The 20,460-nt window shown below is 38.7% G+C and overlaps 1 protein-coding gene across 1 annotated transcript in view; it reads left to right on the top strand.

Annotated features, from left to right (window-relative positions):
• Positions 1–1,091: 1,091 nt before the first annotated feature.
• Positions 1,092–20,460, top strand: part of CNTN1 (contactin 1) — a 238,637-nt gene continuing 219,268 nt past the window's right edge. The window contains exon 1 of the mRNA XM_067564200.1: positions 1,092–1,270. The gene's annotated coding sequence lies outside the window, so the exon portion shown is untranslated. The remainder of the gene's footprint in view (positions 1,271–20,460) is intronic.

Genomic DNA, 20,460 nt, shown 5'->3' with positions numbered 1-20,460 from the left:
TCCTTTATAGCAGGCAGATTTTATCTGAGGGGAAAGCATTTGGCAGACTAAAAATGAGTGGGATGGATTGGAGTTTGCTTGAGACTAGAAGAAGGAAAACTAGTAATTATACTGGCACTTTTTGTTGAGGTCATTGGGATGGAAGAAGAGGGAGCGTGCTGGAAAGACTTCATAATGTTCAGATCTATGGATAAGGGTGGAAACATTAGGATGCTGCTCTGTACTGCAGTTTTAATAAACTGTAAGAAATAAATTACCATGTGAACTATGCTATTCTAGACAACATGATACGTATGTACAGATTTATATAGTGTGCATGTTATATATATTTTTAATAAAAGAATTGCAGTGAAAGAGATTGTAATCCCCTTTTGTGAGCATGCTAATACATATGGATCATCTGTAGAAGTATAGAAAGTAAAACAAGGCTTTAGTGTTATAGTTGTTCTGTACATTTAGTGGTTTGCTGTGAAGTTGTGGAAAATCATACCTGCTTCTTATAATACTTAGGGTATGAAGCGAAAGACTACAGAGAACATACACTTAGAATAAAGGAATAGATGATGCAGCATTTTCCAAAGGATGAAGAAATGCAGAGCACGAGTTAAATAGTCTGCAGTATGTAAATGCCATCTATGCCATTTAAATTGGGGTTATGCTTGAGTGCTGCAGAGTGGAAAGTGGTGTCTGCCTCAGATTTTGTTTGTTTGTTGCAGTAAACCAGTTGCCTAGCCCCAATTGTTTTAATGATGAGCTGATCAATATCCCATTATTGCATGTAACAGTGGCTGCAGGAAGTGCCCAGAAGATTTTAATGTATGAATTATGCATTCTGTGCTCATTCTTTAGTCTCAGAGCAGAGTAACAGAGATTGTGAAAATGACTGGGATAGCTTTTTGCATAAAGTAACTGCAGTGAAATGCTTCATATTTTCATGCACAGGCAGCATCGAGTGGGACGGCCTATTTAAGAAGCTATAAATCCCTGAGTTTACAGCACAGAATGCTTGATTTGAAAGCATTGCAGCCATGTACAGAGCCAGTTTTCCTGCTATCTAACTTGTTTTCTGCAGAAGGTTGGCTGAGGGATGCTAACGGCTGTGCTTTTCTCTGAGGTCACAGCTTGAAGTCTTTTTTTTTTTTTTAATTTGCTTTCTGCCGCAGGAGAGGATCTGTGAATTTTATTGGTGCAGCCATCATTGTATTTTCAAAAATATAAACTTGGAATAGTTGTTATGAACAAAAGGATGTGAGGGAACTCACCTTCTCAGGTAAACTGAGTATTTTTTTCTGTAGATTTGATTGCAGAAACTGGAATGTGCTGAGGCAGGATTATGTGGTAACATTGACACTGATCTCTCTACTGGAATGCAGAGTCAGGTTTCTCAAATGGTTATTGCTAATTGTATCCTATTAATATGATTATTTTTAAATGATTAAATACTATTGTGAGTGAATGTTTTATACTTTTTGCATATTGCAGTTTATATAGGAGTGTCCATTGGTGATCAATTTGTATCTTCTGTAGATGACTGCATCATGGGGAGGGGATGTACAGTAACCAAGCTTAATAGATAAAATAAAGAGATCTATTTCATTAGAGGTCCTAGCAGGAAAATGACAATAGAGTTTCATTGACATTTGTTCCTATTTTTGTGCATTTACTATTACATTTGCAAATAACAGTAAAATGAAAAGTGTATCTGGAAATAGCGGCATCTATTCCCAGACTGTCCTGTAAATGATAGAGAGATGATCAAATTGTTAAACCAGACTTTTAGCCAAGATTTATCATACAGCACAGAAACAAATCTGTCCGTATTGTCCTTCAGAATACTCTATGCTGTCTGATAGTTTACATTCTCTGAGATCTATTTATAGTGACTAAATTTGCTGGAATACATGTTCCTGACCAGAAATATGCATTTAAAAAGCATATAGAATCTTTACATTTGCACAAAACATACAAATTGTGAGCAGTTTGTGATTTCTATATAATTAATCTAGCAAACACAGTTTAGCAAACAGAATTCTGAAAGAGAAGAGTACAAGCAGTTTATGCAATTTTTGCTTATTAAACCAAATTTTCCAGTACAGGAAATGCTTTAATCATTTGTATCATTCCCAAATATTTTCATATATTTAAGTGTTGAACTTCCGTGTTTTAGAGGAAATGGGCTTAAGTGAAATGCAAATCTACATTCTAGGTAAAATAACTTGAAAAGATGTGTCCAACATTTTTTACATAAAATATTTTTCTAAATTACAGGTATAGAAAGACCATGACACATACTTTTAATAAATCTGAAAGCCATGTGCTATGTGATATGAATTGTTGAGTAGGTAGGTAGTGTCATCTGTATTGTTTAAAAAAAAAGGGGGGAGGGGCAACAGAAATTTGCATGTTATATTTCTTCAGATAAATAACATTGTCTTTAAAATTACATTCTTATTTACCAGTGTCACAGTAGTACCTAAAGGCTCCAATCAGAATCAGAAGCTCAGTACCTGATTCTGTGTACACACACATGGGCCCCTTCCTCAAAAAGCAGGTTGTGTTTGATTACTTGCAAAAAAGTTCCCTTAAGAAATATGTAGGAAACTAACTAAACAACAAGCAAATGAATTTTCTTAAACCAATAACTATTAATATTTTGGATTTGGGTGGCAAGATTATTGCTCATTCGTCTTGTTTTTCTATTACTGTTGTAAGCTGTCTTTTCGTTGCACTCCAATATAGCAGACATAATTTAGAGCATCTCTCTTTTATCACTCTTTCTGAACTGTGTATATTGTAGATGTGACACACACAGAGCTTCTGGGGAGGGGACTGTGTTGCTTGCTTGTATCTTAAAGTCCATCTGAATGTTGAATCACAGAGCAGTTTTAGGTAGTGCTCATTTGCCCCCTGGCTGCAGATACAGCAGTTATTGCAGTAAGATGACGATTGTGAAAAATTAGGGCAGAATGCTTTTCAAAATGAGTGGAGAGAGGGAAGTCTTAAAAATCTTCCCTGGCAAAACCAGTATCTTAAACTAAGAGTAATGTGTGAACACACTTCTGGGTTTGTGATTTTTCAGACTGAAGTGGGAAGATGTAAATCCTGTTGGGTGAACTGCAGCAATATAAATGTAAAGCTAACAGTAATTGTAAGAGGCACATATACATTAGTTTATCTCTTGGCAATGAACTACTCACTAAATGTTGTTCTGCATTTATTGTAAAATTATTATATATATGGGGCTGCTTTTCTCACCACAAAATAGCCCACAAAATATATTAGTGATGAGAGCAAGTGATACAAAAAGATAATAAGTTACAAGAAGAGCCAGCTTCTTAAATGAATTAGACACTTCAGAACCTTGAGCGGATACAAAATTTGTATCCACATCCAATCCACGATCTGGAAGAATGATCCTCCAATATTTGCATTCACGTATATAAATTGGATATCTGCAGATTTGCAGGGCTTTATTTAATGTTGTGTATGATAGTAACAAAGTAAAACAATGCAGAGAAATAACTTCAAAATTCGTATGTATTTATGGGTGCTAAATCCTACTGGCAAAAATGGAGTTACATGTTGTTCAAATAATAATTATGTATGTCCTTAAATGTCATAGTTGAAACATTAATAAATATTAAAATACCAGCATGCAGTGTTTATCAGGGAAAGAAATATAGTGATAGTGAAGCACTAAAAAGTGGAAATACTAATTTTCACAAAAAATTATGGCTGGGATTTTCAACAGAGCCTAAGGGAGTTAGGAGCCCAAACCTCATTGTGTTTTAATGGGAACTGTGCCCCTGTGTGCCTTTAGCTAAGATTATCAAAGGAGCCAATATAAATATTTAAGTGACTACAGCAGGGACAGTTTGGATAGAAAGCAAGGAAAATAAAGTCAGGGTGATTGTTCAGGGCTGTTAATATAAGTCCCTGGAATAATTAGAGAAAGATCAGAAATTGTATTATTTTCCCCCCACATAACTCTGACTATGTTTTTTGAAAGGATCAAGAGGCAATGCAGGATGTCATAGAGAAATGAATTTAATGTAAGTTGTTGGGAGAATCTTGAAAACTGTCTTATTAAGGGATGTTGTTAGAAAAATGCAATTTGATTCAGGCACCAAGTCATCCTTTACTAATCTATTAGGTTTTTTTATATCTCATACTTAGGTAAAAGACTAAATAAAAGAGCTAAGCAGACATAGTAGCTTAATTTTAACTTTTGACTTTGCAGGTTTTGAAAAACTATTTTGGATCAAACTCTGAGAAATTACCCTATTTTGATAAATAAGACTGTAGTCAGGGAACTAGTGCCTACTGCCACATTGTCTCGGGCTCTGAAGTAAGCACAGTTCAGTGTGGCCTATAGCTGAATGGGAGATGACTTATGAAAACCATGTACTTCAGGAAGTGCTGCGGAGCTTCAGGGAGTGATGCTCAGATGGCACTCCTATGAGTCAGTTCTGAACCCGAGCCATGATGTAGCAGCACTTATAGTAATATTGTGCTCAATTTAAATGGAAATGAAACTAATTTCCCATGGTACTTGTTATAGCAACAGAGGTAGGGAGGAGAAAAGGTATTGGTAAAAGATCAGTAGAGAGTAGTGCATGTAAATGAGGAAGCAATGAAAATGCAAACAGAAGTTAAGTGGATGATCAGTAAAGTAATAAGAAAAATTTACACAGTGTATTTTCCAGCAATGCTGAGTTTATGAAATGTTAAAGGAAGTAAAAAAATTTCACTTTCTTCCATTCCTTATGACACTGTTTGTGAAACATCTGAGATATCTTTGGCACTCGTGCTGTGTTTCCCCCATTGTGGGAGGGAGGAGATAGACAGAGAGTAACTGAAATGTTTATGAAATGATTGGACACGCCTGAGATAGCTAGATTACCAGTTTTGTGCAACTACAAGTTTTAAAGAAAACGAGGAAAGAAATCTGTGAGTACTTCAAGTGTGTTTATGGTCTGTTAAGTAAATATGTCAGAGAGGAACAATTTTGCTCAACAAATTATTGTCAGATTTTACTTTACAGATAAAAGTAAGATCTGCTACTTTTTACTCTAGGTCACACTCCCAAGCCAGTACCACTCTATGATACTGAGTTGGTTTCTTTTTGGCATCACTCATTCACAGAATTGAACACTACTTTGGGTTTCATATTCCATTTTGAGTTAACTGAGCAGCAAGAAACCTGGAACTCCACAATGCTGTTTTACAGAAATGCTTTTCAGAGTGTAGTCAGATTTCAATATATTTTTGAAATTCTTAGAGGTTGGAAATAAGTGTCTCCATCACATAATTGGTAAAAAGGACACCTTGGGTGTTTTGTAATGTTATATTTACTAAAATGCTGTTGATACACTACATATTAGTTTTCTTTCTACTGTATTTATTTATTTACCTGCCTAATTAGTTAGACACTATACGCCCAATGATAAATGTAGCTCAATGAAAGCTTTTAGAGTTTGACTAGTTCTTGAAAGTACCTCTTTATCCTCTGCTTAAAAACTACTTAAGTGTTTTAAAGCAATATTCATTGAATTAGAACAGATATCCCTATGCCTGCTGCAGTAACTGTGCCCTAGGGGCATGTTAACTGGTGGAACAAATTCAGCAGAAAATTAAACAGTTGCAGATACCAAGGGCTCTTCCTCAAGATCCAGTATTTATACCAGGAAGTAAAGTATATCAACATAGTCGGACAGAAAACCAGAAACCTCTCCAACATGGTGTGTAAGCATAGGTCTTCACGCACATGCCTTGCCCTCAACCCCCTCAAATATAATTTTCCCTCTTTCTCCTAAGCAGCCATTCTTTTATAGTCTTTACCCTAAGCACTTGTGCCAGGGGAGGGGTACCTGACTTGGAGTTAACCCTGTATTCACCAGGTGCCCCTGCGCCCTCTTACAGGGTGATACTTTTTCAGGCAGTAGAAACATAGGTGTCACAAAATGTCATTTTACAGATTTTTATATCTAATATACTTTATAGCCTTTTATACTCGTATACAAACTGTGGGCCAAATACTGATCTATGCATTTTGGAATAGATTTTCAAAAGCACTCCACTTCCATTTAGAGACCATGACTGGCTGGATTTTTAAAGAAGCTCATTGCTTTAGGTACATATTGGGAGAGCAAGCTCTTTTCAAAATTTTGGCCTTTGTGGGTGAGGTGGCCAGCTAGGACTCCATGGTATATAGCAGGGAGTTGCTTCAGGTGCATGTACTCAGGGAACAACTGCCATGCATTTCTCCTCAACAGCAGTCATAGAGCTATCCAGTTCTGCCCCGCCTCTGCCACCCCCTTAATTTAAGCAGGAAGCACAAGGTGTTGACACTGTGAAGTCTCATCAGCTGAGTCGCATTCAACCAGAAAAAGGGCTGAGTCTGACTTTGAGCTATCAGGTGGGAATGACAGGGTCCATTGGTCAGAAAAACACCATTCTCCCAAGACAGATGAACAAAGGTTTTCAGCAGAGCTTTCCCTCCTACCTTTCTATTCTGCTATATTTCCCCATACTACAGACTTCTTTGAATTACTCCAACTGAGACCTCACTCAAAACACACAGGGCGTTACTGAATCTCCAGGACTGCCATAGTCTTTGTAGTCTTTTGGTGGGAGAGAAAAAGGGACAGGGATCTGCAGGGAACCAGAGCAAAGCCTCTGTGAGGCTTCTTAGGACCTGATGTGGGAGTGGCTTTCTCCACAGCTGCTACCACATTGCTATGACTGTCCTGAGGATGAAGAGCGTGAAGATTGAAGTTCTCCTAAGGAGTAGTAACAGACTGTTGCATCCTTCAGGATACCTGTACACTGCAGGTCCCTTTGCTAGACACAGAAGCAGAGCTACCACTAAGATCAATCTTGGCAACTTTACATAGCAGTCTAAAACAGCATGTGAAGAATACAGTGTCAAATTGAACCTGAGGGGATATATAGATCTGCAGAATGTTACATTTTTAAGTTACAATTTGACCAGGACAAACACCCCAATATGACTATTACATCTCATTTAATGAGGGACTTGAAGATCAGGTTCAGTATAAGTAAAGGTTGTGGAGCATTGCTCTTCATTTCCTCTGATTGTCTTCCCCTGTTTTGCCATGATTTCAATAACCTCAGAGAGAAAGGAAAGTGCTGGTTGAATCCAATGCCAATATAGAAGGATTCTTGCCCATCAGCCCTGTGAGAGAAAAGAAAAGATGTATCTTGCCAAGAGAGACTGTCCATGTACTGTTTTTGGTATGGGAGTCATGTACTCGTCTTTCACTTTCCATTTTTTTGCTAGCAGATAAAGTTTGTTTCTCCTGTATTGTAGCGTAGCATGTTTTCCTTTCTTTTCTGTGGAGGTCCAGTTATGCTGCCCAGTTCCACTGACTTCTGGATGTGAAGCTCAGGAAAACATGCTTTGTAGGAGACATACCAAGGTAAACTGGCTGCAACCCTTGTGCAGCCCACACATAAGGCAATGGCAATTTGCTGTCCTCCAGTCAGCTTCTGCTGATGAATCTCATTTAGTGCCTGAAACCAACCTTGATGCTGGTATCACACAGTGCGTATCTGAGAGAGAAGGGGGTTGTGCATTATGCAGTGTCTGCTCTCTTTCAGGAGTGAATTCCCCTTTGTGGCAGCAAGGGGATAAAATTAGCATTTATTTGTTTGTTTGGGTCCCCCCCATCCCTGAGTCAAACCTGGAGTCTTCAAACAGCAACATATCTTATTTATTCACTGAATCATCAGAAGGTCTGAATACTGCTGCAAATGATAAGAACTGTAAATATTAAGGGGTCGATTATGGTAGTTAGGTGGAGCAACTAATAAGGGGGGCTTTGGAGCTGCGTACCCACCAGCATGTGCCCATTCTATCTCCTGATCTCCCTAGTGTACAGAGGGAGCCTGCTCTCTCTTTCTGAGGCACAGTCTGCTCCAAAATGGAACCAGTCCCACCCCCCTTCTGCACCCCATTTGGCGCACCATGTATCTCTGGCAGAAAAGACACGGAGCAGTTCCTTGGTTCCTTTGAGTGCAGGGACTGCAATTTCTTCTGCTTTATGTGGGCTTCCTTGTGCCCTCCCCACCACTGCTCACTCACATATGGGCCAGACAGCATGAGGCCCTTTACCAAGATTGACCCACTTCTCTCCACTCTTGTCATTTCTTTTTAGCTGTTCCTGAACAAAGGGAATGAAATCAATTGCCATACAGCAGGTAGCACACGGGGGCGGAGAGGGGGAGGCAGTCTCAGCTGGGGCTTCTAGGCACTGCTGGAATACAAAAATAATATGTGAATAACAGTAGCCCTGCTCTCCTGTCTCATTTCAACTTCAGCTGTAATAACACTGCTGCCGCTGGAACTGTTGATCTCCTGAGGTAGAACTGGCTTTCTTATCCGAACCAACACCACCGCTTTTGAGTTTTTCAGTTTTCCCTTTGCAAAATAAGAATTCCTAACTCTCTCACTTCCATCAGTAACAGCCTCTTTAATCCTATTATATAGAGAGAAATCCCCACGTGGCTTCTAGTTGAGCTTTCTGTCCCCCTTGAACTTCTTGATGGCACAAAGGGGACAGAGAAGGTCTGTAGATCTGGTCATGTATATCACTGTGATATCAATATCCCTGCCATTGCAGGGTCCTCAGGCACTCATGCGCCTCAGTCCCTCCTATTCTCTGCCTGTGGCACATAATAGTATAATCTATGGGCTGTAACACTTTGGTCTAATTTAGATTGTTGGGTTTAGTGTCCTGGGTCCTGGATGGTTTTGGTGACCTGTAATATATAGGTGGTGAGACTAGATGATCTGTTGACCTTCAACACTATGACTGTGAGACTCAGTATCAGATATACAGAGGTATATTATATGTCTTCTAGCACATGTTTCTGTATTAATCAGCTGTGGTGGAGTTTTTGGTCAAAACTGAATGCTAAAGAAATCCCCGTGTTTTCAGGTTCCTAAATATTTTTTGCTGTGTAGGTGCTCAGGGAAATTCCTGTGAGAAATGTGTTATGATAATTTAGGATTTATAGTCATAGCTGCATTCAAAGTGCCTTTTTGTACTTTGTTTTTTCCCCCCTAATTTTATGCTCAGCTTGAAACAGTGAAAATTCTGAACTGTGTTCTAGTTCCAGAAATAAGAGGATTCCTTTGAGCGGATTCAAATGTTCTATCATATTGATTATGGAAACAGGAGTACTGTATTAGTTATGTTTTAGAACAAGAAGTCTAGTTGTTCTTCGTTTCCTTCTCTGGTGTGGCCCTGCCTGGTTAGATTTACTCAACTGAAAGGCCTCCTTTGAAGAAGGAAGTGATGATATGCACATCCATAGTGCCGTGCGAGTGAGCTGGGATATACAGAGGAGTAATTCCGAGACACTCAAGGAAGTTATTGAAACTACCTTTTTGCCTGCCTTTAATAAATGTGTGCCTTTGCAGAGAACCTTAGAACAACTGTGATTCTAACAATTTATGCAGCTAAACTATGTGTAAACCCTGGTTTGCGGGATTAGAAAGTTTTGAGCTTGTTTCTTAATTTGCTCCCTTTACACAGAATTCTGTTTCCCCACTGATGCTGGCTAACTTAGCTGTATACAACTGTGACAATCAGAGCCCTGTGTGATAGACTTTCCATGTGCTTTCTCTTGTACTTCGTTGGTGCTAAATTCGTTGCTAAATTTGTTGGTGCTAATTCCAAAAGATGATTTCAGCGTTCAATCTATTTTAAGCTTGCCAACTACTCTGTGTATTATGTTTAGTTGTAGTGTATTGATTCAATCATCATAGCACCTATATATGGTATATGAGGGAGAACAGGTTTTCATCCTAGTGTGAAAATCAATAAAATGTAAATATTTGTGTTCTTTGCGGTTTCTATTGCATCCCAAATCTTGAAAGTAAGGTTCTTATGTGACCCCATTGAATACAGCTTTCAGCAAAGGGCAAAACTGTGATACTTCATAATAATGTTTTGTAAAAGACATACCATATTCTGATATGTGTGTCTCAAAGGTCAATCCACTTTGCAGCATTCAGTCCATGTAGCTTGGTGGTCACTGAAAAGATGCATGTCAGGGATGCATGCACAGTAGTTCTGTGAAGATTTAAGGCCTTCATGACCCTCGCACACCACTTTGGCAGGAGGAAGGCACCAGCAGATCCTCTGGTTCTAGACTTCCCTGGGCCTGCTCCACTATCAAGTACTCCTTCCTGTGTGCTGTCATGCCAGGGACACCTACAGAACCCACCTGCTATCTTGCTCTTTGTTACTGGTATAGCACTATTTCCATTACCAGGATGCTCTCTACCCCTGCTCACATAAGGGCAGAATTTGCCTCAAAAATCACAGCTCGCTGGCAAATGCAGTGCTATAAATCAGCATTTCCCAGCTGCGTTGCTGGCCAGTCCCCAAAGTATGTTCATTTAGGTTGCTGACAAGGACCTTGTTGCAACATTTCTTGAGGATAGCAGAACGTACAGGTATGTCTATCTGTGTTTTATAACAGGTGTGATTTTTAGTGCAAGTGAACATTAGCACACTTCAGCAGATCCAGTTGCTTTGAGTCACTTGCTCAGTTTCTGGCCCTTCTGCACAATTGCACTTTGCCCCTGAATTTGACCAGCAAAGAGCAAATTAAGCTAATTTTTTTTTGTTTAGCCTATTACATAGTTCAGTACATATAACGAGCACATACAAATAATTTATGCTTTATCTCATCATATCATTTTGCGTGTTCCAATTCTTTATAATTAGGTTTGATTATTTCTTCAGTATTGCAAAGAAATGAATACACTATGTGATGTATTGCATTACACCAAGGAAACAGGACACAGCAAAAGAATAATGACATTTGTTTTGGAGATGTGAGCATCCAGATTCTTGAATGGAGATCCAGGAAGGATTCCTCATGTTGGGGCAGAATCCTAACAGAGTGATTCTTTTTTAAAAAAATGTGTTCCTTGCTCTAATAAAGTTTTTTTTTAAAAAGTATTATTACCAGGATAGGGGTGGTCAGGCCTAGTGAGTAGGACCAGGAGCCAGGCCTTTTGTCAGAGCAGGAGTAGGGAGCTGGGGGGTTGAGCCAAGGGTCAGACAGAAGCAAAGTCAGAAATCAGGAGTCAAGCTGAAGGTCAGAACCAGAGTCGTCATGAATCTGAAGTCTAGTCAGAGATCATTGCAGAATCAGGGATCAGGAGTCAATCTCGGAGTAAGAGCTGAAGAACAGAGTCAAGGTCCAAAGCAGGGAAAAGGAATAGGGCCTGTCGTAGCAGGAGGTCGGATACAGCCGAGTTGCACAGACAACTTCCTGGAACTTTTTCCATGTTTAAATAGTGTGCCTGGACCAATCAGAAGTCACGAGGGTGCTGCCACTCAGGGCCTTCTGTGGGTGGCACTTCCTCTAGTGCTTCATCTCCTAGGGTTTTTAGTCTATTGATCAGAGCTTAGCCATGGCAGCCTAGAAGCTTTGGTCACCTAGAGCCATGCAGACCCTACGTTTTAGTCCTCTAGCTCCTTGCAGTGGTAGTTCAATCTTTTATGCGAAGAGTGTCAAAATATGGCCTGACTTAAACCCTTTGGTCATGGCTATCTCTATTTCACTCCAGATCGCAATAGAATAATAGTACTTAGCACTAAACATCTTCAAACCTTTGCACAAAAACTAACTAACTCGCTGCACAGTGCTGAAGTAGATAAGAAGTGTAATCCCCATTTCACAGTTGGGCAAACTGAACCAGAGGTGTGACCTGATCTTCCCAAGAGGCTACTTTTCCTCTCTGTGAGTAGAGAATTTATACTATACATTTAAGGAAATTACATGGGCATAACTTAGAAAAGCTCATATTGGAATGGTGAGAAGAGGATAAATCAACAAAATTATTTGTGTATCCACTTAATGTCACAACTCGGTGGTTCAATGTTTGCTTATTACTAATGAGGTTTAGAAAAGGTACACATATTGCTACTAAAAAGTCTCTATTCCTAGTTGTCACATAAAAAAAGGTAAATACAAAAGACTGAGCCAAATTCATCAATTCATTTATCAAAACTGGATGACATTCACATCCTTGTTCTGTCCACTTCAAGAAAGGCCAGAGCAGCATAAAGGGGATGCAGAAGTTCCAGGTCTGATGACCGGAGGAGAATTCTTCCAGTGCAAGAACTAAGAAGACAGCTACCTATTTGATGAGGCTTCTTCTGCCAAGCCACTGCCTAGAGTGTATGCCGGGTAGTCAGAAGGATGGGTCAGGTCTGTAGCACATAGTGCCGTGTGAGTTCTGGGCAGTACTGCTGCCCGTAGGCAGCTCATGATAGGCTGCCATAACTTACAGACCTCTCAAGACTTTCCAGATTATGCCATAGGTCATAGCCACAGCCCAGAATTGGGTGTGTTAAAGCCCTTGCCATGGGCTGCAATTTCAGTGCTGATCCTCAAAGAGGGACAACACAGACTCCCACCTTCTGTCATATACACAGCAGAATCAAGTGTAGAATCAGTGTTCTAAGCCATTTTGTTTGGTTGTTAAAGGTTTTAGAAGAAGGAGGTGAAAAATATTATTATGATAGTGTGTATTATCTATAAAACAATACATGTATTCACAGCAGTGGGATGGGTAGATTGGCAGAAGCCAATACAAATATATATATGTATATAAATGTGTATTTATATGTGTATGTAAATAATAAAAAGCCTTATACAGCCACAACAAATATAACATACTAAAAAGAAGAAAAACCTGTTACTCTATATCTTGAGATATGAGAGATTTAAAAATAAATTATAACAGCCTTAATTTACACCTAAAGTACAATTAGCATTCCATCAACAACAAGCTAACACATTGGAACAGATGTCTGATAGGACTGTTGCATATATCATAAAATATAAACACTCTCTACCTGTATTGCAAGGCTCTGTCTGAGAAATAGCAACTAGGGGTCTACTGGACGTCTGGTAGCCAGCCAGAGCCTAGTAAAAACTGGCATCTTGTCTCAGAAAAGGAAAGTCATGTTTTTTAGAGGCTGATAGATTGTGTATTCCAAGAAACAAGCATATAGTGTGTGTGTGTGTGTGTGTGTGTGTGTTTATATATATATATATATATATATATATATATATATATATATAAGCATATGGAGGACCAGTGGCTTGGGATACCTATCACCCATGGCTTCTCCAGCCACCCCTTACAGAACATATCAGCCTCAGAATTTATAAAGAACAGTTTGTTCCTTACTTTGCTTTTGTTACATCATAGCATCCAGGACTAATGCATAATGTGTGATAATTCAAATGTAAGGAAATTGGGTTCAGAAGGATTGTATACATGTTCCCATTTTCAGCCTGATGCAAGATGAAATGGTAGACCTAAAAGATTCCTAAAAATGGGATAGATGTGAATGGATAAAAGAATTTTTAAACTGGGCTTAAAATAGTACTCAAAATAGAAACAACATTGTCTTACCTACCACTGTGAATATTAGCTGCTGTAATCTGTTTTCTTTTCACTCCCCACTGTGAAGATGAATGCTGTGCTTCAGTATTTTTCAAAGTGACTCATGAGCTTTTCTCTTTTACTGTGTCCGTTATGATTGCATATGCCTCACAAATGCTTTTTTCTGGCTCTAGCATGTTTTTTTGTGCTTTTTATCATGAATTATAGAACTTTTGTATACTGTCAGACCCGATTCAACCATTAATAGTATTCAAGAGATAGAAGGAGGTGAGCAGGCTTATGGAAGTATACATGTGCATCTTTGTTGATTAATCTGAAGTAATTACTCATTTATTATTACTCATTGATTTGAGGAAGGATGGTCTTGTTTAAGGCACTGAATAGGGAGGGACTCAGGGCTCTAAGTTCTGTTCCTGGTTCTGCCAGAGACTTCTGGTATGACCTTGGGAAAATCATTTAGGGTGGGATTTTCAAAAGTGACTGGAAAAATGAGACACACACAGGGTAAGTGACTTGCCTTACTTTAGTCCTTCATCTGTCAAATGGGGATGATACTACTACTTTTCTCCCAACCTTTGTCTGTCTTGTCTGTTTAAACTGAAAGCACTGTTTAAGTTGAAAGCAACTTTCTCTTCCTGGGCTTTTTTACCACTCAAGAAACAATGGAGTCACAATCTTGGTTGAAATCTATAGGCCTTACTGTCATACAAATAAATAGTAATGTGTTTGATTTAAAGTGGTAGTTTAAAAAATATAAAAATTAAAGACACAAACTGATAACCAGGGTCACATGTAATCAGATTTCTCTCTATCCAGCTAGTAATTTAAATACTTTAGCAGCGTCAAACATCTTGAGAGATCAAAAGCAAACTGTTCTTCCTAAAAAAATATGGAACTTTCATTCCTGAATCATAAAAACACTGTCTTTTTACCACTTTTCTAAAACATTAAGCAATGCAGACCTGTGATATCTAAGTATCATTTCCATTTGGACAGCGAGGTCATGATGACCACGGGAATTTGGCTTATTCCATCTGAGTATAATTCATGGTTTGTTGGACTCAAATTACCAATTTCTGAATGGATGCAAATAGCTAATGTGGTAAAATTTTTGTACTGTTCTAATAAATTACTTTAATAAATCGGTTATTGTCATAATGAACTATACAGACTTTTAGATAAGAAGATAGGACTTGCCATACATGAACAGTCCCAGGGCCCAGCTAGTTCCCTATTCACTCACTGACAGTGCCCAGTACCAAATGTGTCAGAGGAGAGAGAAAGAAATCCCATAGTGGACAAATATGAAATAGTCTGTTGTTGCCCTGAACTGTGACTGCACCTGTATTTCCCCCCTATAATACAGCAAGGGCACCCACTCTCAGGCTTCCATCTCCCCAACCCTTGGGTGAGGGCATGCTTCTCTCTTCTTCCCTGACTGAGATATTTTCAGGTTGCACAGTTCCCTGCTTGCACTCTAAATTCCCCAGCAAAGTCAAACTGCCAAAGCAAGCATGCTATGCTTTTCTCCCCAGATGCTATAAACCGTGTAATTGCCACATTTAGAAGTTACCAAACAGTGCTTTCTAAGCAAGCACATTTATTCTTAAGGTAAAAGCATTACAGAGAAAATATATTAAAACAATAAAAGAACCCACATGCATGCTAATAAGCTTACCAGAGATCACCCCAATGCCAACAAGAGGAGGTAAAAAGTCCTTCAGACCACACAAAGGGGTTGTGCAATGATCATAATTTCATAACAGCTGTTAGCTCAGAAGAAGCACACTCATGAATCTTAGAGTCATTCTTTTATCCAGTTGGGGCCTCTGATCTTGTCCTTATGTAACAGGTGATCAGCAGACAATGGGTTTCTCCTCAGGTAAGGCTTCAGAAAGATGGGTCCAGAGATGGATAATTTGCATTCCCCTCTTCCTAAATTTCCAGGGAAACCTGCTCAACTAAAAGTTCAAGCTTGTCTGACCTATTGCTTTTGAAGAGTCCTTTGAAGCTCATAACACTTCCTTGGATTTACATTAGTCCTGTCGCCCCCTTAACTAAGTTACATAACATCGCACAATGATATATAAACACTTGCATTTTTAATATAATGAGCTTCTAAGATACATAAACTTAATTCAATAATGTTTAACTTAATCCTCCAGGAAATTGCCATATCTGCCATACCTGTCACTAAAGTAAGTTTTTTTAATAATCGCTGGTTTAAGCCTTGAAACTTCTCTTCTAGTTTTTTAATTTAATCTAATATGATTTTGTATGTTCTCATTATCCATTTAAATGTCTAATTCTTTTTTAATCCTGCTGAGCTCAGAAATATCTTGTGGCAACGAGTTCCACAGCTTGTGTTATTGAATACAAATATATATTTTAATGTTTTATTTTTTGCTTTTCAGTTTCCTTTAATGTCTTCTTACTCTTTAATTATGAGAAGAGGTAACCAGGAGTGCCTGATTTACTTTATATAAATCATTATTTTGTGTATCTCTAACTTCTTGTTATTTATTTCTTCTCGAGTCTCAACTGTCAAAATCTGTTCAGTCTCTTTATACAGAGGTCTTGCTATGCTTCTTGTTTGTTTTTTAGCCCAAGTGACATTTATTACTGATTTATAATCTAAAGGCCTGATTTATCAATGGGTGACTCCAGTATGACCCTATTTCAGCAGGGATGAATCAGACCCAGAGTAGGCATGTCTCTGCCTTATTAGATTAATATCAATTCCTAATTAATGTGACCTTTTTTTCTTAAATGTACTCAAATGTGTGTTTTGAATGAACTGAAATAAAACTCACAATTTTAGTTCAAATTTCTTCACAAATTTACTTGGTGTTAAATAATTAATAGTTGCAAGTAATTGGGCTCTAATCCCAACCATTCTCAAAATAATTCCGTGCTTGAAAAATGTACTTTACTGGAAAGTTTAAGCAAAATTGGTTTATCATAGAATCATAGAATATTAGAGTTGGAAGGGACCTTAAAGTCATCTAGTCCAACCCCCTGCTCAAAGCAGGACTAACCTCAGCTATATCATCCCAGCCAGGGCTTTGTCAAGCCACAGCTTAAAAACCTCTAAAGATGAAGATTCCACCACCTCTCTAGGTAACCCATTCCAGTGCTTCACCACCCTCCTAGTGAAAAACTTTTTCCTAATGTCCAACCTAGACCTCCCCAACTGCAACTTGGGACCATTGCTCCTTGTTCTGTCATCTGCCACTACCGAGAGCAGCCAAGCCCTATCCTCCCTGGAACCCCCTTTTCAGGTAGTTAAAGGCCGCTATCAAATCCCCCCTCATTCTTCTCTTTTGCAGACTAAACAAGCCCAGTTTTCCTTAGCCTCTCATAAGTCCTGTGCTCCAGCCCCCTAATCATTTTTGTTGCCCTCCGCTGTACTCTCTCCAACTTGTCTACATCCTTTATGTAGTGGGGGGCCCAAAACTGGACACAATACTCTAAATGCGGCCTCACCAATGCTGAATAGAGGGGAATAATCACTTCCTGCAACCTGCTGGCAATGCTCCTCCTAATGCAGCCCAATATGCTATTAGCCTTCTTGACAACCAGGGCACACTGCTGACTCATATCCAGCTTTTTATCCACTGTAACCCCCAGGTCCTTTTCTGCAGAACTGCTGCCTAGCTCGTCGGTCCCCAGTCTATTTCTCTATTTTTCAGTCATATTCTCTATTTTTGAATTGGAGTGTGGTAATCGGTGTGTTGGTCACCGATGTTTATCAGTGTAGGCTGCGTGCATGTGTCCCTATGTAGATGCTGTCCCAGCTCTGATCAGGAAACTGAGACGGCTCTCACGATCGAATGAGTCAACAAGACCACAGATTAGCTGAGCAACGAAGGCGCCCAGGCCAGGTTTATTGTGTGCGGCACAATGAGAAATGACTTACAGAGTATCTCTGGGTCAGTTTCGCATAGGCGGCGTTACAATGGTCTCTGCCCAACGGCGGGACTTTCCGTTATCCCCTAGACCGGACACCGGTATTCCCTCTGACACCCTCTTTTATACACTATTACGTACACTTTCGTTCTGCCCCCTTTGATGTAGGTAGTTGCCACCCTCCTGACGTAGTGTAATACCACCTTTTTCCGTTGATTGGCTGATTTGGGCACCGCCACTCCATGTGTCATTTCTACCCATAAAAGTGTCATTTCAGAGAGTTAACATCTTGGTACCTCTTATACCTACTACATATTTTAGTAATATTTTGGCAGTCTTACAACCTTGCAGAATCAGCACTTTCCTATACCAGTTTCAGTTAACTTGAGTGACCCCTTATACTTCTGTTCACTCGGCTTTTTCCATTTAGGCCTTAGCCTGTTTTACAGGCCTTAAGCTCTCACTTCTTACTACATGGAGTATGTAAAAACTTTCCCCATATGTTCTCATCGGTCTTTTTGTGTTCCTGTGGCTTGAAAAAGTATAAAGATACAAAATTGAAACATTCCTGTTTTATAGCCTTTCCTGAAAATTAAGGAATTCAAGTTTGGAAATATTTGGTACAGTAGTTGGACATATAGATGAACATGATTTGTTCGGGAAGAGTCAACATGGTTTTTATAAAGGGAAATCATGCTTCAACAATCTTCTGGAATTCTTTGAGGGGATCAACAAGCATGTGGACATGGGTGATTCAGTGGATATAGTGTACTTAGATTTTCAGAATGTCTTTGACAAGGTCCCTCACCAGAGGCTCTTAAGCAAAGTAAGCTGTCATGGGATAAGAGGGAAGGTCCTCTCCTGGAACAGTAACTGGTTGAAAGATAGGAAACAAATGGTAGAAATAAATTGTCAGTTTTCAGAATGGAGAGAGATAAATAGTGGTGTCCCCCAGAGGTCTGTATTGGGACCAGTAATATTCAACATGTTCATAAGTGATCTGGAAAAAGTGGTAAGCAATGAGGTGGCAAAATTTGCAGATGATACAAAACTACTCAAGATAGTTAAGTCCAAAGCAGACTGTGAAGAGTTACAAAGGGATCTCACAAAACTGGGTGACTGGGCAACAAAATGGTAAATGAAATTCAGTGTTGATAAATGGAAAGTAATGTATGTTGGAAAACATAATCACAACTGTATATATAAAATGATGGGATCTAAATTATCTGTTACCACTCAAGAAAGTGATCTTGAAGTCATTGTGGTTAGTTTTCTGAAAACATTCAGTCTACATGCAGAAGCAGTCCAAAATGTTAACACGGTGGTGAATCATTAGGAAAGACATAGATAATAACTAAGACAGAAAATATTAAATTGCCTCTTTATAAATCCATGGTACTCCCACATCTTGAATACTGCATGCAGATCTGATCACCCCATCTCAAAAATGATATATTGGAATTGGAAAAGGTACAGAAAAGGGGCAACAAAAATGATTAGGGGTATGGAACACATTCATGTGAGAAGAGATTAATAAAACTGGGACTTTTGAGGTTGGAAGAGACGACTAAGGAGCGATATGATAGAGGTCTATAAAATTATGACTGGTGTGGAGAAAGTAAATAAGGAAGTGTTATTTTCCTCTTCATAACATAAGAATTAGGGGTCACCAAATGAAATGAATAGGAATTGCTACTGGGCTAGATGGACCCTTGGTCTGATCCAGTGTGGCCGCTCTTATATTCTTTTAACGTTATTAACAATTTGCAGTTGGCTGTTTTGTGTATTTGGTTTAGAACTTTTCCGTATTCTTGTATGTAGTTTTAAGATTTCTTCTATTAAACATATGTATCCGTTATTTTTACTATATGTATTTAAGGCACTATCTGGGTCACAGTGTTCTGGGTTATTTAATTTAAAGAATAATAAATTTCTGGCAGATTTGTTTGATTATTTAGAAGTCTCAGGTGTAAGCAGTGAACATCTGTAATGACTGCACTATCTTTCTAGTTGTAATCTCCATAAGAGGAATAGCTTTGGGTCCAATAATTTACAAGTTCTGCTAGTGCAGTATCACTTAGCCACTTAGCACTTACCTAATGCTTCATCATATATCAGAATGTATGCTAATATTGTCCTATTTATTCACTCTAATTATGATAAATGGACTCCCTAGAAAATATTTCAACATGTGGTGAAAATATTAAACTCATGATAGGGTGATGTGGTAAACTGTACCGGTATACTGACAAAATGTAACGGAAAATGCATGGGTTAAAAGCTGATACAGTAATGCCACTTAATTTTATTCCAAGTTTAGTCTCCTTTTTGATCAGTCTGCTATTAGTTTAATTTATGCCAGATCTGTAAGGCCATTTTTCTAGACTAATTCATTCACGCATTCATTACTTCATTAACATATACTGAAAGTGTCTTTCTGCTGTGAGTGAGCTATGCTGCCAGAAGGGAGGGGCAGGAGGAGGCCAGCCATGTACAGGACCTGGAACAGAATTGCAGATGGCTCTGTAGGTTTAGAAGGCAATGCCGCAACTGTTGCTCCCTAGAGGTTGCACTCATCTTCCAATGATGAGAATCTTTGTTAAACAGACCAAATGGTGAAACTTGGTGTTTCCTGCACTCCTTTGCCGTTCTGCAGGTTTTACTATGGAAGGACACAAAATGGCCCTCACTATTAATGTTTTATTATGATCATGTGGAAAACTATAATATTGCACTTCATTAAGGCATGAATAATCTCCTCAAGCCTCTCAAAGCCTTTGATGCATGACAAACTGATCTTAATCAGAAGTTGGACATCTTTATATAATTACTTTGATACAGTATAAGATCAAGAAAATAGGAGGTGTCTGTGTAGGGATGTCAAGGTAATCATAGCCCAGAAATAATACAGTAGAAATAATTACCTGAAAATCTTTACTTTATGCAAAATGTCAAGTGCAATATATTTTGTACTAGTTTGTTTATATTTATTGTACATATTATTTATTCTCTACAACTTGCATTATTAGTAGTAGATTATTTAAAGACAAAACTAATTCACTTTTTCCCCTATCACATTTTCAGAT

The sequence above is a fragment of the Emydura macquarii genome, unplaced genomic scaffold (assembly GCF_026122565.2).
Source record: "Emydura macquarii macquarii isolate MOO-44397 ecotype Brisbane River unplaced genomic scaffold, CSIRO-AGI_Emac_v2 contig_2636, whole genome shotgun sequence".
Taxonomy (NCBI): domain Eukaryota; kingdom Metazoa; phylum Chordata; order Testudines; family Chelidae; genus Emydura; species Emydura macquarii.
Note: the sequence above shows the minus strand (reverse complement) of the source record. Positions and strands in the feature narration are given on the sequence as shown.